Source organism: Staurois parvus, unplaced genomic scaffold (genome assembly GCF_062004578.1).
Source record: "Staurois parvus isolate SC_StPar_1 unplaced genomic scaffold, SC_StPar_1.0 ptg001717l, whole genome shotgun sequence".
Lineage (NCBI taxonomy): Eukaryota > Metazoa > Chordata > Amphibia > Anura > Ranidae > Staurois > Staurois parvus.
The window spans coordinates 224,929-252,232 of NW_028319513.1; the positions used below are offsets into that span (position 1 = coordinate 224,929).

Here is a 27,304-nt window from a genome sequence, read left to right on the forward strand (position 1 = left end):
GGATGTGAAGTGTGTGGTCCAGTCTCTAGGGGTGTTGACTATGGATGTGAAGTGTGTGGTCCAGTCTCTAGGGGTGATGACTATGGATGTGAAGTGTGTGGTCCAGTCTCTAGGGGTGATGACTATGAATGTGAAGTGTGTGGTCCAGTCTTTAGGGATGTAGGAGGTGATGACTATGGATGTGAAGTGTGTGGTCCAGTCTCTAGGGATGTAGGAGGTGATGACTATGGATGTGAGGTGTGTGGTCCAGTCTCTAGGGATGTAGGAGGTGATGACTATGGATGTGAAGTGTATGGTCTTGTCTCTAGGGGTGTTGACTATGGATGTGAAGTGTGTGGTCCAGTCTCTAGGGGTGATGACTATGGATGTGAAGTGTGTGGTCCAGTCTCTAGGGGTGATGACTATGGATGTGAAGTGTGTGGTCCAGTCTCTAGGGGTGATGACTATGAATGTGAAGTGTGTGGTCCAGTCTCTAGGGATGTAGGAGGTGATGACTATGGATGTGAAGTGTATGGTCCAGTCTCTAGGGGTGATGACTATGGATGTGAAGTGTGTGGTCCAGTCTCTAGGGGTGATGACTATAAATGTGAAGTGTATGGTCCAGTCTCTAGGGGTGTTGACTATGGATGTGAAGTGTGTGGTCCAGTCTCTAGGGATGTAGAAGGTGATGACTATGGATGTGACGTGTATGGTTCAGTCTCTAGGGGTGATGACTATGGATGTGAAGTGTGTGGTCCAGTCTCTAGGGGTGATGACTATGGATGTGAAGTGTGTGGTCCAGTCTCTAGGGGTGATGACTATGGATGTGAGGTGTGTGGTCCAGTCTCTAGGGATGTAGGAGGTGATGACTATGGATGTGAGGTGTGTGGTCCAGTCTCTAGGGGTGATGACTATGGATGTGAAGTATGTGGTCCAGTCTCTAGGGGTGATGACTATGGATGTGAGGTGTGTGGTCCAGTCTCTAGGGATGTAGGAGGTGATGACTATGGATGTGAAGTGTGTGGTCCAGTCTCTAGGGATGTAGGAGGTGATGACTATGGATGTGAAGTGTGTGGTCCAGTCTCTAGGGATGTAGGAGGTGATGACTATGGATGTGAGGTGTGTGGTCCAGTCTCTAGGGATGTAGGAGGTGATGACTATGGATGTGAGGTGTGTGGTCCAGTCTCTAGGGATGTACGAAGGAGGTGATGACTATGAATGTGAGGTGTATGGTCCAGTCTCTAGGGATGTAGGAGGTGATGACTATGGATGTGAAGTGTATGGTCCAGTCTCTAGGGGTGATGACTATGGATGTGAAGTGTGTGGTCCAGTCTCTAGGGGTGATGACTATGGATGTGAAGTGTGTGGTCCAGTCTCTAGGGGTGATGACTATGGATGTGAGGTGTGTGGTCCAGTCTCTAGGGGTGATGACTATGGATGTGAAGTGTGTGGTCCAGTCTCTAGGGGTGATGACTATGGATGTGAGGTGTGTGGTCCAGTCTCTAGGGGTGATGACTATGGATGTGAAGTGTGTGGTCCAGTCTCTAGGGGTGATGACTATGGATGTGAAGTGTGTGGTCCAGTCTCTAGGGATGTAGGAGGTGATGACTATGAATGTGAAGTGTATGGCCCAGTCTCTAGGGGTGTAGGAGGTGATGACTATGAATGTGAAGTGTATGGCCCAGTCTCTAGGGATGTAGGAGGTGATGACTATGGATGTGAGGTGTGTGTTCTGGTCCATTGGTGTGTAGAGGAGATAAGTATATAGGTGAAATGTGAGGTCCAGTATATAGGGGTCTAGGAGGAGATAAGTATATAGGTGAATTGTGAGGTCCAGTCTCTAGGGGTGATGACTATGGATGTGAAGTGTGAGGTCCAGTCTCTAGGGATGTAGGAGGTGATGACTATGGATGTGAGGTGTGTGTTCTGGTCCATTGGTGTGTAGAGGATAAGTATATAGGTGAAATGTGAGGTCCAGTATATAGGGGTCTAGGAGGAGATAAGTATATAGGTGAAATGTGAGGTCCAGTATATAGGGGTCTAGGAGGAGATAAGTATATAGGTGAAATGTGAGGTCCAGTATATAGGGGCCTAGGAGGAGATAAGTATATAGGTGAATTGTGAGGTCCAGTATATAGGGGTCTAGGAGGAGATACGTATATAGGTGAAATGTGAGGTCCAGTATATAGGGGTCTAGGAGGAGATAAGTATATAGGTGAAATGTGAGGTCCAGTATATAGGGGTCTAGGAGGAGATAAGTATATAGGTGAAATGTGAGGTCCAGTATATAGGGGCCTAGGAGGAGATAAGTATATAGGTGAATTGTGAGGTCCAGTATATAGGGGTCTAGGAGGAGATACGTATATAGGTGAAATGTGAGGTCCAGTATATAGGGGTCTAGGAGGAGATAAGTATATAGGTGAAATGTGAGGTCCAGTATATAGGGGTCTAGGAGGAGATAAGTATATAGGTGAAATGTGAGGTCCAGTATATAGGGGCCTAGGAGGAGATAAGTATATAGGTGAATTGTGAGGTCCAGTATATAGGGGTCTAGGAGGAGATACGTATATAGGTGAAATGTGAGGTCCAGTATATAGGGGTCTAGGAGGAGATACGTATATAGGTGAATTGTGAGGTCCAGTATATAGGGGTCTAGGAGGAGATACGTATATAGGTGAAATGTGAGGTCCAGTATATAGGGGTCTAGGAGGAGATAAGTATATAGGTGAAATGTGAGGTCCAGTATATAGGGGTCCAGGAGGAGATAAGTATATAGGTGAAATGTGAGGTCCAGTATATAGGGGTCTAGGAGGAGATACGTATATAGGTGAAATGTGAGGTCCAGTATATAGGGGTCTAGGAGGAGATACGTATATAGGTGAATTGTGAGGTCCAGTATATAGGGGTCTAGGAGGAGATAAGTATATAGGTGAAATGTGAGGTCCAGTATATAGGGGTCATGGAGGAGATAAGTATATAGGTGAAATGTGAGGTCCAGTATATAGGGGCCTAGGAGGAGATAAGTATATAGGTGAAATGTGAGGTCCAGTATATAGGGGTCTAGGAGGAGATAAGTATATAGGTGAAATGTGAGGTCCAGTATATAGGGGCCTAGGAGGAGATAAGTATATAGGTGAAATGTGAGGTCCAGTATATAGGGGTCTAGGAGGAGATAAGTATATAGGTGAAATGTGAGGTCCAGTATATAGGGGTCTAGGAGGAGATAAGTATATAGGTGACTTGTGAGGTCCAGTATATAGGGGCCTAGGAGGAGATAAGTATATAGGTGAATTGTGAGGTCCAGTATATAGGGGTCCAGGAGGAGATAAGTATATAGGTGAAATGTGAGGTCCAGTATATAGGGGTCTAGGAGGAGATAAGTATATAGGTGAAATGTGAGGTCCAGTATATAGGGGTCTAGGAGGAGATAAGTATATAGGTGACTTGTGAGGTCCAGTATATAGGGGCCTAGGAGGAGATAAGTATATAGGTGAAATGTGAGGTCCAGTATATAGGGGTCATGGAGGAGATAAGTATATAGGTGAAATGTGAGGTCCAGTATATAGGGGCCTAGGAGGAGATAAGTATATAGGTGAAATGTGAGGTCCAGTATATAGGGGTCTAGGAGGAGATAAGTATATAGGTGAAATGTGAGGTCCAGTATATAGGGGTCTAGGAGGAGATAAGTATATAGGTGACTTGTGAGGTCCAGTATATAGGGGTCTAGGAGGAGATAAGTATATAGGTGAAATGTGAGGTCCAGTATATAGGGGTCTAGGAGGAGATAAGTATATAGGTGAAATGTGAGGTCCAGTATATAGGAGGTGTAGAAGGTGATGAAGAGATGAACTTTGAGGCTTTGGAGTTTCTGATGGATAATGAGCTGCTTGTTTGTCTTTTAGCATCGGTTGGATCTCGGGGCTCTTCTAGTACTTCCTCTGGGGAGCAGAACTGGTATGAGAATTACAGATACCCGGCTGAAGGTAAGTGGATGAAGGATCATGTGAAGCTATAACCCAGCAGACGTGTTCTGTGCCGTGTCATGTCACCTCCACAGAGCTCCACAGAACCAAAACATAAATCTTTCCTGAACAATTCCACAAAGGAGGAAGCCTCTTCTGACACACAGAGGTGGACAATTCTCGATCGAATTCTGAAAATGCTGAATGCCGTTCTGTTTCTGCCTTCAGGATTCGAACCATGATACCTGATCCCTATACCTAATCCAGGACATTGACCTCAAGTATTTCAGGCAAAGGATCACCAAGTCAGCCGAGACATTGGCATTTTCATAGAGACATCAGCAGTGGTATCCTATGCCTTTCTAAGTGAAGGATTCTTTTACTCCTAGCCCTAAGTATTCCCTCCAAAAAATAGAAATTGTCCTCCTTTCTCAGTTTTGCATTCCCAAATCCTTCCCCATCTCTGTATTCCCAATCCTGGCCCAGTCCTGTGTAACGAAATCCTTCACCAGTTTACCATTCCAAAATCCTTCAGCAGCTCAGTTTCTTCAAAGCCTTTTCAGTCTCTGTACACCTAAGTCCATTCATAACTCCGTGTTCCTGAGCCCTTTCCCCAGCTCGGTGTTCCCGGGCCCTTTCCCTGGCTCGGTGTTCCTGGGCCCTTTCTCCAGCTCGGTATTCCCGAGCCCTTTCCCAGCTCGGTATTCCTGAGCCCTTTCCCAGCTCAGTATCCCCGATCCCTTTCCCAGCTCGGTATTCTCTGTATTCCTGAGCCCTTTCCCCGGCTCGGTGTTCCCGGGCCCTTTCCCGGCTCTGTATTCCCAAGCCCTTTCCCGGCTCTGTATTCCCAAGCCCTTTCCCGGCTCGTTATTCCCGAGCCCTTTCACGGTTCGGTATTCTCGGTATTCTTGAGCCCTTTCCAAACTCAGTATTCTCTGTATTCCCGAGCCCTTTCCAAACTCAGTATTCTCAGTATTCCAGAGCCCTTTCCCGGCTCGGTATTCCCGAGCCCTTTCCCGGCTCGGTATTCCCGAGCCCTTTCCCGGCTCGGTATTCCCGAGCCCTTTCCCGGCTCGGTATTCCCGAGCCCTTTCCCGGCTCGGTATTCCCGAGCCCTTACCCGGCTCATTATTCTCGGTATTCCCGAGCCCTTTCCCGGGTAGGTATTCACGAATCGGTATTCCAGAGCCCTTCCCTGGCTTGGTATTCCTGAGCCCTTACCCGGCTCGGTATTCTCGGTATTCCTGAGCCCTTCCCTGGCTTGGTATTCTCGGTATTCCTGAGCCCTTACCCGGCTCGGTATTCTCTGTATTCCTGTGCCCTTACCCGGCTCGGTATTCCTGAGCCCTTTCCCGGCTCGGTATTCCTGAGCCCTTACCCGGCTCATTATTCTCGGTATTCCCGAGCCCTTTCCTGGGTAGGTATTCCCGAATCGGTATTCCAGAGCCCTTCCCTGGCTTGGTATTCCCGATTTGGTATTCCTGTGCCCTTACCCGGCTCGGTATTCTCGGTATTCCAGAGCCCTTTCCTGGCTCGGTATTCCTGTGCCCTTACCCGGCTCGGTATTCCCGATTTGGTATTCCTGTGCCCTTACCCAGCTCGGTATTCTCGGTATTCCAGAGCCCTTTCCTGGCTCGGTATTCCTGTGCCCTTACCCGGCTCGGTATTCCCGATTTGGTATTCCTGTGCCCTTACCCGGCTCGGTATTCTCGGTATTCCTGTGCCCTTACCCGGCTCGGTATTCTCGGTATTCCTGAGCCCTTTCCCAGGTAGGTATTTCCAGGTCCTTCCACTGCCGTCAGGTGTTGTTTGTATAGGGAGCCGCCCTGTTCTTCCAGCCTGGATACACCACCTTCCATCATTCAGTATTCCTTTGAATCTGCCATGTCACAGCCCGTGTTGTCAGGATCTGTGATTTGTAGATCTCTCTGAATCCACTAACCTGTCTTCATATCATTGTCCTTCTTCATTCAGGTGCTCAGGATTTGGTGCCTCCTCCGCAGAGTTATGACGGATCTTCTGAATATGATGACGTCAACTCCCTTGCTTCCGGTAAAACAGGATGAGAATGAGCAAATAAGTGTTTTTTTATTATGAGCAGCGGACTTGGGATTCCACCCTATAGAGCCAGAACTGGGAATGGCCCTGTGGCCCTTTATACGGATGATATCCCCCACCAGGGCTTTTATTCAGCGGGAATGCAGGGGAACGCAGTTTTGGCACCTCCAGCACTGAATGTGTGTAAAAGCAAGGGGTGCTGGAAGATCTATTGATGGTGGCTGCTGGAGAGAGATCAGTTGTTGGAGGGGATTCAATTGTTACTGGAAGGGATCTACTGTTGAAGGAGTGGTCTATTGGTGCTGGCTCCTGGAGAGTCCATTGATGCTGGGAGATCTGTTGGTGGTGGGGAGTCAATTGTTACTGGAAGGGATCTACTGTTGAAGAAGTGGTCTATTAGTGCTGGCTCCTGGAGAGTCCATTGATGCTGGGAGATCTGCTGTTGGTGGGGAGTCAATTGTTGCTGGAATGGATCTACTGTTGGGGTGGTCTATTGGTGCTGGCTCCTGGAGAGTCCATTGATGCTGGGAGATCTGTTGGTGGTGGGGAGTCAATTGTTACTGGAAGGGATCTACTGTTGAAGAAGTGGTCTATTAGTGCTGGCTCCTGGAGAGTCCATTGATGCTGGGAGATCTGCTGTTGGTGGGGAGTCAATTGTTGCTGGAATGGATCTACTGTTGGGGTGGTCTATTGGTGCTGGCTCCTGGAGAGTCCATTGATGCTGGGAGATCTGCTGTTGGTGGGGATCCAGTTGTTGCTGGAAAGGATCTACTGTTGAAGGAGTGGTCTATTAGTGCTGGCTCCTGGAGAGTCCATTGATGCTGGGAGATCTGTTGGTGGGGATCCAGTTGTTGCTGTGAAGGATCTACTGTTGGGGTGGTCTATTGGTGCTCGCTCCTGGAGAGTCCATTGATGCTGGGAGATCTGCTGTTGGTGGGGATCCAGTTGTTGCTGGAAAGGATCTACTGTTGAAGGAGTGGTCTATTAATGCTGGCTCCTGGAGAGTCCATTGATGCTGGGAGATCTGTTGTTGGTGAGGAGTCAATTGTTGCTGGAAGGGATCTACTGTTGAAGGAGTGGTCTATTAATGCTGGCTCCTGGAGAGTCCATTGATGCTGGGAGATCTGTTGTTGGTGAGGAGTCAATTGTTGCTGGAAGGGATCTACTGTTGAAGGAGTGGTCTATTAGTGCTGGCTCTTGGAGAGTCCATTGATGCTGGGAGATCTGTTGTTGGTGAGGAGTCAATTGTTGCTGGAAGGGATCTACTGTTGAAGGAGTGGTCTATTAGTGCTGGCTCTTGGAGAGTCCATTGATGCTGGGAGATCTGCTGTTGGTGGGGATCCAGTTGTTGCTGGAAAGGATCTACTGTTGAAGGAGTGGTCTATTAGTGCTCGCTCCTGGAGAGTTCATTGATGCTGGGAGATCTGCTGTTGGTGGGGATCCAGTTGTTGCTGGAAAGGATCTACTGTTGAAGGAGTGGACTATTAGTGCTGGCTCTTGGAGAGTCAATTGATGCTGGGAGATCTGTTGTTGGTGAGGAGTCAATTGTTGCTGGAAGGGATCTACTGTTGAAGGAGTGGTCTATTAGTGCTGGCTCTTGGAGAGTCCATTGATGCTGGGAGATCTGTTGTTGGTGAGGAGTCAATTGTTGCTGGAAGGGATCTACTGTTGAAGGAGTGGACTATTAGTGCTGGCTCCTGGAGAGTCCATAGATGCTGGGAGATCTGTTGGTGGGGATCCAGTTGTTGCTGGAAAGGATCTACTGTTGAAGGAGTGGTCTATTAGTGCTCGCTCCTGGAGAGTCCATTGATGCTGGGAGATCTGCTGTTGGTGGGGATCCAGTTGTTGCTTGAAAGGATCTACTGTTGAAGGAGTGGACTATTAGTGCTGGCTCTTGGAGAGTCAATTGATGCTGGGAGATCTGTTGTTGGTGAGGAGTCAATTGTTGCTGGAAGGGATCTACTGTTGAAGGAGTGGACTATTAGTGCTGGCTCCTGGAGAGTCCATAGATGCTGGGAGATCTGTTGGTGGGGATCCAGTTGTTGCTGGAAAGGATCTACTGTTGAAGGAGTGGTCTATTAGTGCTGGCTCTTGGAGAGTCCATTGATGCTGGGAGATCCGTTGTTGGTGGGGAGCCAGTTGTTGCTGGAAGGGATCTACTGTTGAAGGAGCGGTCTATTAGTGCTGGCTCTTGGAGAGTCCATTGATGCTGGGAGATCTGTTGTTGCTGCTGGGGGGGTCTATTGTTTCTGGGGTGGTATTCTATTGCTCAGGGGGAGGGGGATCTATTTTACTGCATTTCTTGTTCATTAACAAATTCCATACAAATGAGTTAACACCACAAAATGATACTTGGCTCTGTATTCTCTATAAGGAGCGGTACTGGGAGGTGGGTAGGAGGATGAAACCAAAGGACTGTGTTCGGAGATGGATAGGGGGGGCGGAGACAAGAAATGACACAGAGGGTGGAGTTCCTGCACCTAGTCTCTGAGAATAAAAGCCCTGTCCCACACAATTAGCTGTGACCAGGGTTACCTCTCTGCAGAGCCAACCTAGACCATGCCTTATGCAATGAAAATCCGACCCAATGGGCCTACATAGCTCAGACGGAGGTCTATGGTATAGAAGGTATGCAGTCAATACGGAGGAATCTTGATGCCTTTCGTACAAAGTGCTTATTTGTTAGGAAATCCAGAGTTAGTGCTCATCTTTAGAAGAGAAGTGGGTCAAGGTTCCTCTGGTAAAGTCTTTTTACCTGTGCATACTACATATATGATGGACCTCCGTCGGAGTAAGAGAGCCATGTGGACTTGTTGTGTTGTATCTTCTCTGCATACAGTACAGAGCATCCAGAAAGTATTCCCGGCGCTTAACTTTGGACACATTTTGTTATGTTACAGCCTTATTCCAGAATGGATTCAATTCATTTTTTCCCTCCACATTCTACAAACAATGCCCCATAATGACAACAGGAAAGAAGTTCGTTCTGAAATCTTTGCAATTTATTAACTTATTGCCGACCGCAGATAGCCGAATGACGGCTTCACTGCGGCCGGCCAGTTCTGGGTGGACGTCATATGACGTCCCCCCAGAACGCGCTCTCCTGCGCGCCCCAGGGGGCACGCACCCGGCGATCTCCGTGGTCACGTGATGTGGTAAAAGGCCGATCATACCGGCCTTTTACCACGTGATCAGCGGTGTCCAATGACACGCTGATCACAGGGAAATGCAAGTGCCGGTTCTCGGCTGCACTTTCCTCTCGCTGTCAGATCGTGAGGAAAGTACTGCGGAGAACCGGCAGTTGTCAGAGCGGGGATCGGCACCGATCATCAGGGCACTGATGATCAGTGCCCTGATGATCGGTGCCCAGCAGCGCCACCCGCAAGTTCCGCCCACCTGTGCGCCCACTAGCTCCGCCCACCTGTGCCCAGCAGCGCCACCCGCAAGTTCCGCCCACCTGTGCCCAGCAGTGCGCCCACTAGCTCCGCCCACCTGTGCCCAGCAGATCACCCACCTGTGCCCAGCAGTGCCCCCACCTGTGCCCAGCAGTGCCACCCACCTGTGCCACTCTGCAGTGTCACACACCTGTGCCCAGCAGTGCCACCTACCTGTGCCCAGCAGTGCCACCCACCTGTGCCCACCAGTGCCACCCACCTGTGCCCACCCACCAGTGCTGCCCACCAGTGCCACCCACCAGTGCTGCCAGTCAGTGCCACCAGTCAGTGCCCAGCGGTTGTGCCAGTCAGTGCCGCCAGTCAGTGCCCAGCAGTGATGCCAGTCAGTGCCATCTATCAGTACCCATCATCAGTGTCACCTATCAGTGCCGCCTATCAGTGCTGCATATTAGTGCCGCCTATCCGTGACACCTCATTAGTGCTGCCTATCAGTGCCGCCTATCAGTGCTGCATATTAGTGCCGCCTATCCGTGACACCTCATTAGTACTGCCTATCAGTGCCCTTTAGTGCTGCCTATCAGTGCCCATCAGTGCTGCCTCATCAACGCACATCAGTGAAGGAGAAAAAATACCTGTTTGAAAAATTTTATAATAGAAACAAAGAAACTTTTTTTTTTTTTCAAATTTTTTTGCACTTTTTTAATTTATAGCGCAAAAAGTAAAGCGCCCAGCGGGGAGCAAATACCACCAAAAGAAAGCTCTATTTGTGAGAAAAAAATGATCAAAATTTCATATGGGTACAATGTTGCATGACTGCGCAATTGTCAATCAAAGTGCGGCAGCGCTGAAAGCTGAAAATTGGCCTGGTAAGGAAGGGGGTAGAAGTGCCCGGTAGGCAAGGGGTTAAAAAAAACAAAAAACCTCATGTACCAAAGTATTCCCAGCCTTTGCCATGACACTCAAAATTCAGCTCTGGTGCATCCTGTTCCTACTGATCATCCTTGAGATGTTTCCACAACTTGATTGGAGTCCACCTGTGGGAAATTCAGTTGATTGGAGTCCACGTGTGGGAAATTCAGTTGATTGGAGTCCACCTGTGGGAAATTCAGTTGATTGGAGTCCACGTGTGGGAAATTCAGTTGTTTGAAGTCCACCTGTAGGACATTCAGTTGATTGGACATGATTAGGAAAGGTATAAACCTGTCTATAGAAGGTCCCACAGGTAACAGTGCATGTCAGAGCTCAAACCAAGCCACGAAGTCCAAGAAATTGTTCGTAGACCTCCGAGACGGGATGGTACCAAGGCACAGATCTGAGGAAGGGTACAGAAACATTTCTGCAGCATTGAAGATCCCAATGAGCACAGTGGCCTCCATCATCCATAAATGGAAGAAGTTTGGAAGCACCAGGAATCTTCCTAGAGCGGGCCGCCCGGCCAAAATGAGCAACTGAAGGAGAAGGGCCTTAGCCAGGGAGGTACCAAGTACCCGATGGTCATTCTGAAAGAGCTCCAGCGTTTCTCTGTGGAGAGAGGAGAACCTTCCAGAAGGACAACCATCTCTGCAGCTCCACCAATCAGGCCTGTATGGTAGAGTGGCCAGACGGAAGCCACTCCTCAGTAAAAGGCAAATTGAGTTTGCCAGAAGGCACCTGAGGGACTCTCAGACCATGAGAAACAAAACCCTCTGGTCTGATGAAACAAAGATTGAACTCTTTGGCCTGAATGCCAAACGTCATGTCTGGAGGAAACCAGGCACCGCTCACCACCTGGCCAATACCATCCCTACAGTGAAGCATGGTGGTGGCAGCATCATGCTGTGGGGATGTTTTTCAATGGCAGGAACTGGGAGACTAGTCAGGATGAAAGGAAAAATGAATGCAGCAATGTACAGAGACATCCTTGATGAATACCTGCTGCAGAGTGCTCTGGACCTTAGACTGGGGAGACGGTTCATCAACAACAGGACAACGACCCTCAGCACACGGCCCACATCACAGAGGAGTGACTGCGGGCCAACGATGGGAATGTCCTGGAGTAGCCCAGCCAGAGGCCAGACTTGAACCCGATTGAACATCTCTGGAGAGATCTGAAAATGGCTGTGCACCGACACCCCCCATCCAACCTGATGGAGCTGGAGAGGTACTGCAAAGAAGAATGGGAAAAATTGCCCAAAAAATAGGTGTCCAGGCTTGTAGCATCATCCTCTATACTACTCGAGGCCGGAATGGGGGCTAAAGGGACTTCAACAAAGGATTGGGCGGGGGCTGGGAATACTTATGTACATGGGGGGCTGGGAATACTTATGTACATGGGGGGCTGGGAATACATATGTACATGGGGGGGCTGGGAATACTTATGTACATGGGGGGGGCTGGGAATACTTATGTACATGGGGGGCTGGGAATACTTATGTACATGGGGGGGCTGGGAATACTTATGTACATGGCGGGCTGGGAATACTTATGTACATGGGGGGGCTGGGAATACTTATGTACATGGGGGGCTGGGAATACTTATGTACATGGCGGGCTGGGAATACTTATGTACATGGGGGGCTGGGAATACTTATGTACATGGGGGGCTGGGAAGACTTATGTACATGGGGGGGGCTGAGAATACTTATGTACATGGGGGGCTGGGAATACTTATGTACATGGGTTTTTTTTTAGTTTTTTATTTTTAATAACTTGCAAAGATTTCAAAACGAACTTCTTTCACATTGTGATTATTGGGTAATGTTTGTAGAAAGTTGAGGAAAGAAATTAATTTCATCCATTTTGGAATAAAGGCCGTAACATAACAAAATGTGACAAAAGTTACACGCTGGGAATACTTCCTGGATGCACGGTCTGTCAGAAACGGGCAATGTCTGAATCAGGGGCGGACTGACCATTCGGAAACTCGGCACTGCCAGAGGGCCCGGGGTCAGTAGGGGGCCCCATGAGGTGCCCCTGGTACCTTTTTCATAGGCTTTTTTGAGTTTGGGCAAGGACACAGGGGCCCCATGATCCCCTATTGCCCGGGGCCCCCATGAGTTGTCAGTCCACCCCTGGTTTGAATTTTACTAATTTTTGGACTTCCAAGTATGTAGAGTAGAGTTAGCTCCTATACGGCAGTGAGGGGTTTTGCTGTTTGTAGGCCAGGCCATAGATGGGTTTGGCTGCCAGGTGCCACCACACACCATGGTTATAGACATTACTGCCATGTATAATAAAAGGTTACAAACTACCGGGGGGGGGGGAGGGGGTGGTTTTGCTGTTTGTAGGCCATGCCATAGATGGGTTTGGCTGCCAGGTGCCACCACACACCATGGTTGTAGACATTACTGCCATGTATAATAAAAGGTTACAAACTACCGGGGGGGGGGGGGGGGTGGTTTTGCTGTAGTAGGCCATGCCATAGATGGGTTTGGCTGCCAGGTGCCACCACACACCATGGTTATAGACATTACTGCCATGTATAATAAAAGGTTACAAACTACCGGGGGGGGGGGGGGTGGTTTTGCTGTAGTAGGCCATGCCATAGATGGGTTATGCTGCCAGGTGCCACCACACACCATGGTTATAGACATTACTGCCATGTATAATAAAAGGTTACAAACTACCGGGGGGGGGGGGGTGGTTTTGCTGTAGTAGGACATGCCATAGATGGGTTTGGCTGCCAGGTGCCACCACACACCATGGTTATAGACATTACTGCCATGTATAATAAAAGGTTACAAACTACCAGGGGGGGGGGGTGGTTTTTCTGTTTGTAGGCCAGGCCATAGATGGGTTTGGCTGCCAGGTGCCACCACACACCATGGTTATAGACATTACTGCCATGTATAATAAAAGGTTACAAACTACCGGGGGGGGGGGGGGGGTGGTTTTGCTGTAGTAGGCCATGCCATAGATGGGTTATGCTGCCAGGTGCCACCACACACCATGGTTATAGACATTACTGCCATGTATAATAAAAGGTTACAAACTACCGGGGGGGGGGGGGGTGGTTTTGCTGTAGTAGGACATGCCATAGATGGGTTTGGCTGCCAGGTGCCACCACACACCATGGTTATAGACATTACTGCCATGTATAATAAAAGGTTACAAACTACCAGGGGGGGGGGTGGTTTTTCTGTTTGTAGGCCATGCCATAGATGGGTTTGGCTGCCAGGTGCCACCACACACCATGGTTATAGACATTACTGCCATGTATAATAAAAGGTTACAAACTACCGGGGGGGGGGGGGTGGTTTTGCTGTAGTAGGCCATGCCATAGATGGGTTTGGCTGCCAGGTGCCACCACACACCATGGTTATAGACATTACTGCCATGTATAATAAAAGGTTACAAACTACCGGGGGGGGGGGGGTGGTTTTGCTGTAGTAGGACATGCCATAGATGGGTTATGCTGCCAGGTGCCACCACACACCATGGTTATAGACATTACTGCCATGTATAATAAAAGGTTACAAACTACCGGGGGGGGGGGGGGGTGGTTTTGCTGTAGTAGGCCATGCCATAGATGGGTTTGGCTGCCAGGTGCCACCACACACCATGGTTATAGACATTACTGCCATGTATAATAAAAGGTTACAAACTACCGGGGGGGGGGGGGTGGTTTTGCTGTAGTAGGCCATGCCATAGATGGGTTTGGCTGCCAGGTGCCACCACACACCATGGTTATAGACATTACTGCCATGTATAATAAAAGGTTACAAACTACCAGGGGGGGGGGTGGTTTTTCTGTTTGTAGGCCAGGCCATAGATGGGTTTGGCTGCCAGGTGCCACCACACACCATGGTTATAGACATTACTGCCATGTATAATAAAAGGTTACAAACTACCGGGGGGGGGGGGGGGGTGGTTTTGCTGTAGTAGGCCATGCCATAGATGGGTTATGCTGCCAGGTGCCACCACACACCATGGTTATAGACATTACTGCCATGTATAATAAAAGGTTACAAACTACCGGGGGGGGGGGGGGTGGTTTTGCTGTAGTAGGACATGCCATAGATGGGTTTGGCTGCCAGGTGCCACCACACACCATGGTTATAGACATTACTGCCATGTATAATAAAAGGTTACAAACTACCAGGGGGGGGGGTGGTTTTTCTGTTTGTAGGCCATGCCATAGATGGGTTTGGCTGCCAGGTGCCACCACACACCATGGTTATAGACATTACTGCCATGTATAATAAAAGGTTACAAACTACCGGGGGGGGGGGGGTGGTTTTGCTGTAGTAGGCCATGCCATAGATGGGTTTGGCTGCCAGGTGCCACCACACACCATGGTTATAGACATTACTGCCATGTATAATAAAAGGTTACAAACTACCGGGGGGGGGGGGGTGGTTTTGCTGTAGTAGGACATGCCATAGATGGGTTATGCTGCCAGGTGCCACCACACACCATGGTTATAGACATTACTGCCATGTATAATAAAAGGTTACAAACTACCGGGGGGGGGGGGGGGTGGTTTTGCTGTAGTAGGCCATGCCATAGATGGGTTTGGCTGCCAGGTGCCACCACACACCATGGTTATAGACATTACTGCCATGTATAATAAAAGGTTACAAACTACCGGGGGGGGGGGGGTGGTTTTGCTGTAGTAGGCCATGCCATAGATGGGTTTGGCTGCCAGGTGCCACCACACACCATGGTTATAGACATTACTGCCATGTATAATAAAAGGTTACAAACTACCGGGGGGGGGGGGGTGGTTTTGCTGTAGTAGGCCATGCCATAGATGGGTTTGGCTGCCAGGTGCCACCACACACCATGGTTATAGACATTACTGCCATGTATAATAAAAGGTTACAAACTACCGGGGGGGGGGGGAGGGGGTGGTTTTGCTGTTTGTAGGCCATGCCATAGATGGGTTTGGCTGCCAGGTGCCACCACACACCATGGTTGTAGACATTACTGCCATGTATAATAAAAGGTTACAAACTACCGGGGGGGGGTGGTTTTGCTGTAGTAGGCCATGCCATAGATGGGTTTGGCTGCCAGGTGCCACCACACACCATGGTTATAGACATTACTGCCATGTATAATAAAAGGTTACAAACTACCGGGGGGGGGGGGTGGTTTTGCTGTAGTAGGCCATGCCATAGATGGGTTTGGCTGCCAGGTGCCACCACACACCATGGTTATAGACATTACTGCCATGTATAATAAAAGGTTACAAACTACCGGGGGGGGGGGGAGGGGGTGGTTTTGCTGTTTGTAGGCCATGCCATAGATGGGTTTGGCTGCCAGGTGCCACCACACACCATGGTTGTAGACATTACTGCCATGTATAATAAAAGGTTACAAACTACCGGGGGGGGGTGGTTTTGCTGTAGTAGGCCATGCCATAGATGGGTTTGGCTGCCAGGTGCCACCACACACCATGGTTATAGACATTACTGCCATGTATAATAAAAGGTTACAAACTACCGGGGGGGGGGGGGGTGGTTTTGCTGTAGTAGGCCATGCCATAGATGGGTTATGCTGCCAGGTGCCACCACACACCATGGTTATAGACATTACTGCCATGTATAATAAAAGGTTACAAACTACCGGGGGGGGGGGGGGGTGGTTTTGCTGTAGTAGGACATGCCATAGATGGGTTTGGCTGCCAGGTGCCACCACACACCATGGTTATAGACATTACTGCCATGTATAATAAAAGGTTACAAACTACCAGGGGGGGGGGTGGTTTTTCTGTTTGTAGGCCAGGCCATAGATGGGTTTGGCTGCCAGGTGCCACCACACACCATGGTTATAGACATTACTGCCATGTATAATAAAAGGTTACAAACTACCGGGGGGGGGGGGGGTGGTTTTGCTGTAGTAGGCCATGCCATAGATGGGTTTGGCTGCCAGGTGCCACCACACACCATGGTTATAGACATTACTGCCATGTATAATAAAAGGTTACAAACTACCGCCATGCCTTCTATTGCAATCCAGTTGTGTCCCCCATGGCTGCTCTCCATGCACAGTTTGTACCATTTTAACGGCATAGTGTGCTATGTTCTTCCATACAGTGCCACCCTCTCTGGGCCCATACACTTGAACTGGACTCTTAGTAGAACAGAGAGTTTGTTTGCCTGGTCTGGTACTCAGAGGCTGTGGTGGGAAGCTGCATGTTCAGACCATTGGTGGAGTATTGTGGTGGCTCCCAGCAGGTCAGGCAGATGTAGTATCCTTCAGCTGTTGCACTGTCACCTATGGGCTGCTTCCTTTTATCTCATCTGTCTATATGTTCTCCTTGCAGTCTGAATACAAGAAACAATGAAGTAGCCACCGGTGAGAAGATGTCACCATTAACAGCCAGATCAAAGCAAATATCTTACAAGAGCCCTGAATGGACAACTATCACCAGTATCCATCAGTGTAAATACTCTGATTATATATTTTGCTGAACACTGCAAACTCAGGGCTGCTTTCTGTTGAAGTCTCTGTAGTTCCAGGACTCTTCTCTTTGAAGTCTCTGCTCTCTTGAGCCCCTTCCTGCTGAAGTCCCTTCACTCTTGAGGTCTCCTTTCACTGAAGTTTCTGCAGTTTTGGCGCCTCCTACCATTCAAATCCTCATAGCATCGAGAACTCCTCCTGCTGAAGTCTGTGCAGGTTTGGGGCCTCCTCCAATGGAAGTTTCTGCAGCCTTGGGTCCTCCTTCCATTAAAGTCTCTGCAGCTTTGGGGCTTCCTCATGTTGAAGTCTCTGCAGCCTTGGGTCCTCTTCCCATTAAAGTCTCAGCAGCCTTGGATTTTTCTATAATTTAAGTCTTTTCAGCCTTGGATCCTCCTCCAACTGAAGTCTTTGCAGCCTTGGATTTTCCTCCAATTGAAGTCTCTGCAGCTTTGGCGCCTCTTTCCACTGAAGTCTCTGCCATCTTGGATTCTCTTCCAATGGAAGTTTCTGCAGCCTTGGGTCCTCATTCCATTAAAGTCTCTACAGCCTTGGATACTCCATCCAGTAACGTTTCTGCAGCTTTGGGGCTTCCTCATGTTGAAGTCTCTGCAGACTTGGGTCCTCTTTCCATTAAAGTCTCAGCAGCCTTGGATTCTCCTACAATTTAAGTCTTTGCAGCCTTGGATCCTCTTCCCACTGAAGACTGTGCAGTCCTGGACTCTCTTCCAATTGAAGTCTCTGCAGCTTTTGGGCTTGTTTCCACTGAAGTCTCTGCAATCTTGGATTCTCTTCCAATGGAAGTCTCTGCAGCCTTGGGTCCTCCTTCCATTAAAGTCTATGCAGCCTTGGATCCTCTTTTCAGTAAAGTCTTGGCAGCTTTGGGGCCTCCTTCCACTAAATTGTTTCCATCCTTGGATTCTCCTCTAGTTGAAACCTCTGCAGCTTTGGGGCCTCCTCCCACCTCAGTGTTTCATCACATGAGTTCTGGGACATTTCTGTAGAAGATCAGGCTGGATGTGACTTTTGCATAACACACGATGTCCACTCTGAGCCGTGGTGCTTGCTCTGCCAGTTCTCATTTACTCTCAGCTGTATTTGTTTTCCATCCCTAGTCTTGTTCCAGTAATATATGAAGATGTTTAAAAGCCAATTTCACCTTTTTCAGAAAATAGCCTGTGCAGTCAAGGGGGCCCCAGCAGCTATTAAAAAAAATTGTGCAGATTTGTTCCATAAAATATTATTGTCCTCCCGTAGACCATTTGGGTCCCCTCAAAAGGCTGGCCTGAAAACTACCAAGTTAGCAACCCCCATGTCCTGACTGGTGTTCAATCCTGCAATGCCGGGAGTGAGCATCCAACAGTTTTCACATCCTAGCAACAAGTCGAGATGTAGGGGTCACCAGCTTGGAGTTTTCAGGCCAGGCTCCTTCATGTCACGGGAACGTTGAATCATTTTTGTAGATACTCGTGACTTAATATGAAATTAAAGAATTTATATTTCCTGGTATAGCTTTTCAGACTAATGTGAAGTCCTGCATATTAATATTTATGACCTTTCTAATTTCCAGACGGAACTCCCGGCTCCTTTTCATGTGTGTTAATGCTCTATATCACGGGTGTCAAACTGGCGGCCCAAACAACAAGTCCCATGAGGAACTGCAAGATTGACAGTTATTATTATTATATCGAGTTTATATAGCGCCAAAGGGTTTGCTCAGCGCTGTACAATAGAGGGGGGACACAACATGAAACAGAACAGTAACATCAAACAGCACACGAGGGGTTAGAGGGCCCTACTCTTTCGAGCTTACAATCTAGGAGGGAGGGGGTAGTGGTACAGGAGGAAATGGCTGTGGGGGATGGAGTGGTAGAAGGAGGGAAGGGCAGCGGCTGTTAGGTGAGGGTGGGGTAGGCTTCCCTGAAGAGGTGGGTTTTCAGGGAGCGCCTGAAGGTGAGGAGGGAAGGTGACAGTCTGATGGATTGGGGTAGTGAGTTCCAGAGGATGGGGGAAGACCTGGAGAAGTCTTGCAGTCGTGCGTGGGAGGAGGAGACCAGGGAGCAGGATAGAAGGAGGTCCTGTGAAGAGCGAAGGGTACGGGTAGAGTGGTACCTGGGAATCAGGTCGGTGAGGTAGTCAGGGGCAGTGTTGTGAATGGCCTTATAGGTCAGAGTGAGCAGTTTGAATTTAATGCATTGGGCAATGGGGAGCCAGTGGAGGGAGAGGCAGAGGGGGGTGGAGCCAGTGGCAGGGATAGGCAGAGGGGGGTGGAGCCAGTGGAGGGAGAGGCAGAGGGGGGTGGAGCCAGTGGAGGGAGAGGCAGAGGGGGGTGGCAGAGGTGGAGCGGTTGGTGAGGTGGATGAGTCTGGCCGCTGAGTTCAGGATGGTCTGAAGCGGGGAGAGCTTGCACTGGGGTAGGCCGGTGAGGAGGGAGTTGCAGTAGTCCAGGCGTGAGATAATCAGGGAGTGAACGAGTAGTTTAGTGGTGTCTGGGGTAAGGCACGTACGTATCTTGGCGATGTTGCGGAGGTGGAGCCTGCATGTGTTTGTAAGTGATTTGACATGAGGTTGGAAGGAGATGTTTGAGTCCAGAATGATGCCAAGGACCTTGGCTTGCTGGGCGGGATTGATGGTGGTGTTGTTGGTAGTGATGGAAAGGATGGGGGGGGGGGGGGCGCGGGAAGGGGGAAAGACGAGAAGCTCGGTTTTGGAGAGGTTGACAGTTACAAGCATGGCTCCCAAAGGCAGAGGCATGATGGAACTTGTAGTTTCCCAACAGCTGGAGGGCCACCAGTTAGACAGCCCTGCTCTATATCATCTGCATATGGTGGACGTTGCCGGGTTCTGTTATATATGGAGCTTCCCCCCTTAAATTCCAGGTTTGATCATTCTGCCCTCCTCAACTTGAGAGGCCATTTTACTGCCTCACCTTTACAGCTCGTCTTCATGCTCGTGTCCTCTTCTCCTGATCTTTGGGGTTGTGTCTGGGTCACCTCTACCAATCTTTGGGTTTCTACTGTATTGGTCACCTTAAAGTAAACCCTCACCTTGTAAAACAACCCACTTCCCAGTGAAAGGCTGTGCAGGGGAATGCCAGCACAAGTCTGATCATTGGAGTTCCCAGCACAGCTAGAGAACTGACCACGCTGTGCTCTCATGCCTAGCGTGGTCAGTAATAGGAAAGCAGTGGGACTGACGGGATCACCGGGGATCTCACACAAAGGAAGCAATAAAGAGAACAGGAGACTTCTTCATACCAATACATGGTACAGCCGACACATATCCGGGATAAAAAAGAAAGTATTTTGCACTTATGCAGGACATACACGGGTCGAATTCCGAACAAAGTTTCTTTAGGAAAATTGGAAATTTCATGCGTTTTGTAATCCAACGGCGCCACCATTGATTTCAAAGTTGAACCAACCAAGCCTTCAGTTTCACTTCGTGTTGCTACAGAAAAGAATTTTCGTGGCCAAGAATTTTCTTTTCTTTCCAGGTCACAGCTCATTTCTTTTTTCAATTACATTCCTCACCCGATTCTTCCATCATTGATTCGAAATTCGTTTGTTTTTAAAAAAATTTCCTCAAATTCGATGGTCACACGGAAATCGGCCGTTTCTGCGACCCGCTAATGGTGCGAAATTGGAACGAAAATTCTTCGAAAAAGATTTTTTATAGAAAATTCTTTCAGAATTGGACCCGCGTGTGGCCGGCTTTAGTGTTAGGTGGGGTGCAGCACGCTATGGGGCTGGAATACAAAACTCGAAATATTTCATTTTTAGCTGCGCTTCCCCTTTAGGGTTCCTAAAACAATAAATTGCTTCAAAAGTGTCGGTGCTTTTGTATACATATGTGCAAAGAATATGAATCCAGTACAAAATGTGCCAACAAAACACTTCTTTGTGTAAAAGTCCGCTCAATATATATCGAGAGCAAAGTCTGCGTGATACACATCCAGAGCAAAGTCCGTGCGATATATATATCGAGAGCAAAGTCTGCGTGATACACATCGAGAGCAAAGTCTGCGTGATACACATCCAGAGCAAAGTCCGTGCGATATATATCGAGAGCAAAGTCCGTGCGATATATATATCGAGAGCAAAGTCTGCGTGATACACATCCAGAGCAAAGTCCGTGCGATATATATCGAGAGCAAAGTCCGTGCGATATATATATCGAGAGCAAAGTCTGCGTGATACACATCCAGAGCAAAGTCCGTGCGATATATATCGAGAGCAAAGTCCGTGCGATATATATATCGAGAGCAAAGTCTGCGTGATACACATCCAGAGCAAAGTCCGTGCGATATATATCGAGAGCAAAGTCTGTGCGATATATATCCAGAGCAAAGTCTGCGTGATACACATCCAGAGCAAAGTCCGTGCGATATATATCGAGAGCAAAGTCCGTGCGATATATATATCGAGAGCAAAGTCTGCGTGATACACATCCAGAGCAAAGTCCGTGCGATATACATCGAGAGCAAAGTCTGCGTGATACACATCGAGAGCAAAGTCCGCTCAATATATATCGAGAGCAAAGTCTGCGTGATACACATCGAGAGCAAAGTCTGCGTGATATATATATCGAGAGCAATGTCTGCGTGATACACATCGAGAGCAAAGTCTGCGTGATATATATATCGAGAGCAATGTCTGCGTGATATACATCGAGAGCAAAGTCTGCGTGATACACATCGAGAGCAAAGTCCGCTCAATATATATCGAGAGCAAAGTCTGTGTGATACACATCGAGAGCAAAGTCCGCTCAATATATATCGAGAGCAAAGTCTGTGTGATACACATCGAGAGCAAAGTCTGCGTGATATATATATCGAGAGCAATGTCTGCGTGATACACATCGAGAGCAAAGTCCGTGCGATATATATCGAGAGCAAAGTCCGTGCGATATATATCGAGAGCAAAGTCTGCGTGATACACATCCAGAGCAAAGTCCGTGCGATATATATCGAGAGCAAAGTCTGCGTGATACACATCCAGAGCAAAGTCTGCGTGATACACATCCAGAGCAAAGTCTGCGTGATACACATCGAGAGCAAAGTCCGTGCGATATATATCGAGAGCAAAGTCCGTGCGATATATATATCGAGAGCAAAGTCCGTGCGATATATATATCGAGAGCAAAGTCTGCGTGATACACATCCAGAGCAAAGTCTGCGTGATACACATCCAGAGCAAAGTCTGCGTGATACACATCGAGAGCAAAGTCCGTGCGATATATATCGAGAGCAAAGTCCGTGCGATATATATCGAGAGCAAAGTCCGTGCGATATATATCGAGAGCAAAGTCCGTGCGATATATATATCGAGAGCAAAGTCTGCGTGATACACATCGAGAGCAAAGTCCGTGCGATATATATCGAGAGCAAAGTCCGTGCGATATATATCGAGAGCAAAGTCTGCGTGATACACATCCAGAGCAAAGTCTGCGTGATACACATCCAGAGCAAAGTCCGTGCGATATATATCGAGAGCAAAGTCTGCGTGATACACATCCAGAGCAAAGTCCGTGCGATATATATCGAGAGCAAAGTCTGCGTGATACACATCGAGAGCAAAGTCCGTGTGATATACATCGAGAGCAAAGTCCGTGCGATACACATCGAGAGCAAAGTCTGCGTGATACACATCGAGAGCAAAGTCTGCGTGATACACATCGAGAGCAAAGTCTGCGTGATACACATCGAGAGCAAAGTCCGTGCGATATATATCGAGAGCAAAGTCTGCGTGATACACATCCAGAGCAAAGTCTGCGTGATACACATCCAGAGCAAAGTCTGTGCGATATATATCCAGAGCAAAGTCTGTGCGATATATATCCAGAGCAAAGTCCGTGCGATATACATCGAGAGCAAAGTCCGTGCGATATATATCGAGAGCAAAGTCCGTGCGATATATATATCGAGAGCAAAGTCTGCGTGATACACATCCAGAGCAAAGTCTGCGTGATACACATCCAGAGCAAAGTCTGCGTGATACACATCGAGAGCAAAGTCCGTGCGATATATATCGAGAGCAAAGTCCGTGCGATATACATCGAGAGCAAAGTCCGTGCGATATATATCGAGAGCAAAGTCCGTGCGATATATATATCGAGAGCAAAGTCTGCGTGATACACATCGAGAGCAAAGTCCGCTCAATATATATCGAGAGCAAAGTCTGTGTGATACACATCGAGAGCAAAGTCCGCTCAATATATATCGAGAGCAAAGTCTGTGTGATACACATCGAGAGCAAAGTCCGCTCAATATATATCGAGAGCAAAGTCTGTGTGATACACATCCAGAGCAAAGTCTGCGTGATATATATATCGAGAGCAATGTCTGCGTGATACACATCGAGAGCAAAGTCCGTGCGATATATATCGAGAGCAAAGTCCGTGCGATATATATCGAGAGCAAAGTCTGCGTGATACACATCCAGAGCAAAGTCCGTGCGATATATATCGAGAGCAAAGTCTGCGTGATACACATCCAGAGCAAAGTCTGCGTGATACACATCCAGAGCAAAGTCTGCGTGATACACATCGAGAGCAAAGTCCGTGCGATATATATCGAGAGCAAAGTCCGTGCGATATATATCGAGAGCAAAGTCCGTGCGATATATATCGAGAGCAAAGTCCGTGCGATATATATATCGAGAGCAAAGTCTGCGTGATACACATCGAGAGCAAAGTCCGTGCGATATATATCGAGAGCAAAGTCCGTGCGATATATATCGAGAGCAAAGTCCGTGCGATATATATCGAGAGCAAAGTCCGTGCGATACACATCGAGAGCAAAGTCTGCGTGATACACATCCAGAGCAAAGTCTGCGTGATACACATCCAGAGCAAAGTCCGTGCGATATATATCGAGAGCAAAGTCTGCGTGATACACATCCAGAGCAAAGTCCGTGCGATATATATCGAGAGCAAAGTCTGCGTGATACACATCGAGAGCAAAGTCCGTGTGATATACATCGAGAGCAAAGTCCGTGCGATACACATCGAGAGCAAAGTCTGCGTGATACACATCGAGAGCAAAGTCTGCTCAATATATATCGAGAGCAAAGTCCGTGCGATATATATCGAGAGCAAAGTCTGCGTGATACACATCGAGAGCAAAGTCCGTGCGATATATATCGAGAGCAAAGTCTGCGTGATACACATCGAGAGCAAAGTCTGCGTGATACACATCGAGAGCAAAGTCCGTGCGATATATATCGAGAGCAAAGTCTGCGTGATACACATCCAGAGCAAAGTCTGCGTGATACACATCCAGAGCAAAGTCTGTGCGATATATATCCAGAGCAAAGTCTGTGCGATATATATCCAGAGCAAAGTCCGTGCGATATACATCGAGAGCAAAGTCCGTGCGATATATATCGAGAGCAAAGTCCGTGCGATATATATATCGAGAGCAAAGTCTGCGTGATACACATCCAGAGCAAAGTCTGCGTGATACACATCCAGAGCAAAGTCTGCGTGATACACATCGAGAGCAAAGTCCGTGCGATATATATCGAGAGCAAAGTCCGTGCGATATACATCGAGAGCAAAGTCCGTGCGATATATATCGAGAGCAAAGTCCGTGCGATATATATATCGAGAGCAAAGTCTGCGTGATACACATCGAGAGCAAAGTCCGTGCGATATATATCGAGAGCAAAGTCCGTGCGATATATATCGAGAGCAAAGTCTGCGTGATACACATCCAGAGCAAAGTCTGCGTGATACACATTGAGAGCAAAGTCCGTGCGATATATATCGAGAGCAAAGTCCGTGCGATATATATCGAGAGTAAAGTCCGTGCGATATACATCGAGAGCAAAGTCTGCGTGATACACATCGAGAGCAAAGTCCGTGCGATATATATCGAGAGCAAAGTCCGTGCGATATACATCGAGAGCAAAGTCCGTGCGATATATATCGAGAGCAAAGTCTGCGTGATACACATCGAGAGCAAAGTCCGTGCGATATATATCGAGAGCAAAGTCCGTGCGATATATATCGAGAGCAAAGTCTGCGTGATACACATCGAGAGCAAAGTCCGTGCGATATATATCGAGAGCAAAGTCTGCGTGATACACATCGAGAGCAAAGTCTGTGCGATATATATCGAGAGCAAAGTCTGCGTGATACATATCGAGAGCAAAGTCCGTGCGATATATATCGAGAGCAAAGTCTGCGTGATACATATCGAGAGCAAAGTCTGCGTGATACACATCCAGAGCAAAGTCTGCGTGATACACATCCAGAGCAAAGTCTGCGTGATACACATCGAGAGCAAAGTCCGTGCGATATATATCGAGAGCAAAGTCTGCGTGATACACATCCAGAGCAAAGTCCGTGCGATATATATCGAGAGCAAAGTCTGCGTGATACACATCCAGAGCAAAGTCCGTGCGATATATATCGAGAGCAAAGTCTGCGTGATACACATCGAGAGCAAAGTCCGTGTGATATACATCGAGAGCAAAGTCCGTGCGATACACATCGAGAGCAAAGTCTGCGTGATACACATCGAGAGCAAAGTCTGCTCAATATATATCGAGAGCAAAGTCCGTGCGATATATATCGAGAGCAAAGTCTGCGTGATACACATCCAGAGCAAAGTCTGCGTGATACACATCGAGAGCAAAGTCTGCGTGATACACATCGAGAGCAAAGTCCGTGCGATATATATCGAGAGCAAAGTCCGTGCGATATATATCGAGAGCAAAGTCTGCGTGATACACATCGAGAGCAAAGTCCGTGCGATATATATCGAGAGCAAAGTCTGCGTGATACACATCGAGAGCAAAGTCTGCGTGATACACATCGAGAGCAAAGTCCGTGCGATATATATCGAGAGCAAAGTCTGCGTGATACACATCGAGAGCAAAGTCTGCTCAATATACATCGAGAGCAAAGTCTGCGTGATACACATCCAGAGCAAAGTCTGTGCGATATATATCCAGAGCAAAGTCTGTGCGATACACATCGAGAGCAAAGTCCGTGCGATATATATCGAGAGCAAAGTCTGCGTGATACACATCCAGAGCAAAGTCTGCGTGATACACATCGAGAGCAAAGTCCGTGCGATATATATCGAGAGCAAAGTCTGCGTGATACACATCGAGAGCAAAGTCCGTGCGATATATATATCGAGAGCAAAGTCCGTGCAATATATATCGAGAGCAAAGTCTGTGTGATACACATCGAGAGCAAAGTCCGTGCGATATATATCGAGAGCAAAGTCTGCGTGATACACATCGAGAGCAAAGTCCGTGCGATATACATCGAGAGCAAAGTCTGCGTGATACACATCCAGAGCAAAGTCTGTGCGATATATATCGAGAGCAAAGTCTGTGTGATACACATCCAGAGCAAAGTCTGTGCGATATATATCCAGAGCAAAGTCTGTGCGATATATATCCAGAGCAAAGTCTGTGTGATACACATCGAGAGCAAAGTCCGTGCGATATATATCGAGAGCAAAGTCTGCGTGATACACATCGAGAGCAAAGTCTGCGTGATACACATCGAGAGCAAAGTCCGTGCGATATATATCGAGAGCAAAGTCTGCGTGATACACATCGAGAGCAAAGTCCGTGCGATATACATCGAGAGCAAAGTCCGTGCGATATATATCGAGAGCAAAGTCCGTGCGATATATATATCGAGAGCAAAGTCCGTGCGATATATATATCGAGAGCAAAGTCTGCGTGATACACATCCAGAGCAAAGTCTGCGTGATACACATCCAGAGCAAAGTCTGCGTGATACACATCGAGAGCAAAGTCCGTGCGATATATATATCGAGAGCAAAGTCCGTGCGATATATATATCGAGAGCAAAGTCTGCGTGATACACATCCAGAGCAAAGTCTGCGTGATACACATCCAGAGCAAAGTCTGCGTGATACACATCGAGAGCAAAGTCCGTGCGATATATATCGAGAGCAAAGTCCGTGCGATATATATCGAGAGCAAAGTCCGTGCGATATATATCGAGAGCAAAGTCCGTGCGATATATATCGAGAGCAAAGTCCGTGCGATATATATCGAGAGCAAAGTCTGCGTGATACACATCCAGAGCAAAGTCTGCGTGATACACATCCAGAGCAAAGTCCGTGCGATATATATCGAGAGCAAAGTCTGCGTGATACACATCCAGAGCAAAGTCCGTGCGATATATATCGAGAGCAAAGTCTGCGTGATACACATCGAGAGCAAAGTCTGCGTGATACACATCGAGAGCAAAGTCTGCTCAATATATATCGAGAGCAAAGTCTGCGTGATACACATCGAGAGCAAAGTCCGTGCGATATATATCGAGAGCAAAGTCTGCGTGATACACATCGAGAGCAAAGTCTGCGTGATACACATCGAGAGCAAAGTCCGTGCGATATATATCGAGAGCAAAGTCTGCGTGATACACATCCAGAGCAAAGTCTGCGTGATACACATCCAGAGCAAAGTCTGCGTGATACACATCGAGAGCAAAGTCCGTGCGATATATATCGAGAGCAAAGTCCGTGCGATATAT

The 27,304-nt window shown here is 48.1% G+C and overlaps 1 long non-coding RNA gene across 1 annotated transcript; it reads left to right on the forward strand.

The window, feature by feature from the left end:
• Nucleotides 1-3,851: 3,851 nt before the first annotated feature.
• On the forward strand, nucleotides 3,852-18,299 carry LOC149434665 (uncharacterized). Its single transcript, XR_016308647.1, has 3 exons — nucleotides 3,852-3,962; nucleotides 5,916-5,993; nucleotides 16,641-18,299. It is a non-coding gene; the product is annotated as an uncharacterized LOC149434665 (long non-coding RNA).
• The last annotated feature ends 9,005 nt before the right edge of the window (nucleotides 18,300-27,304 follow it).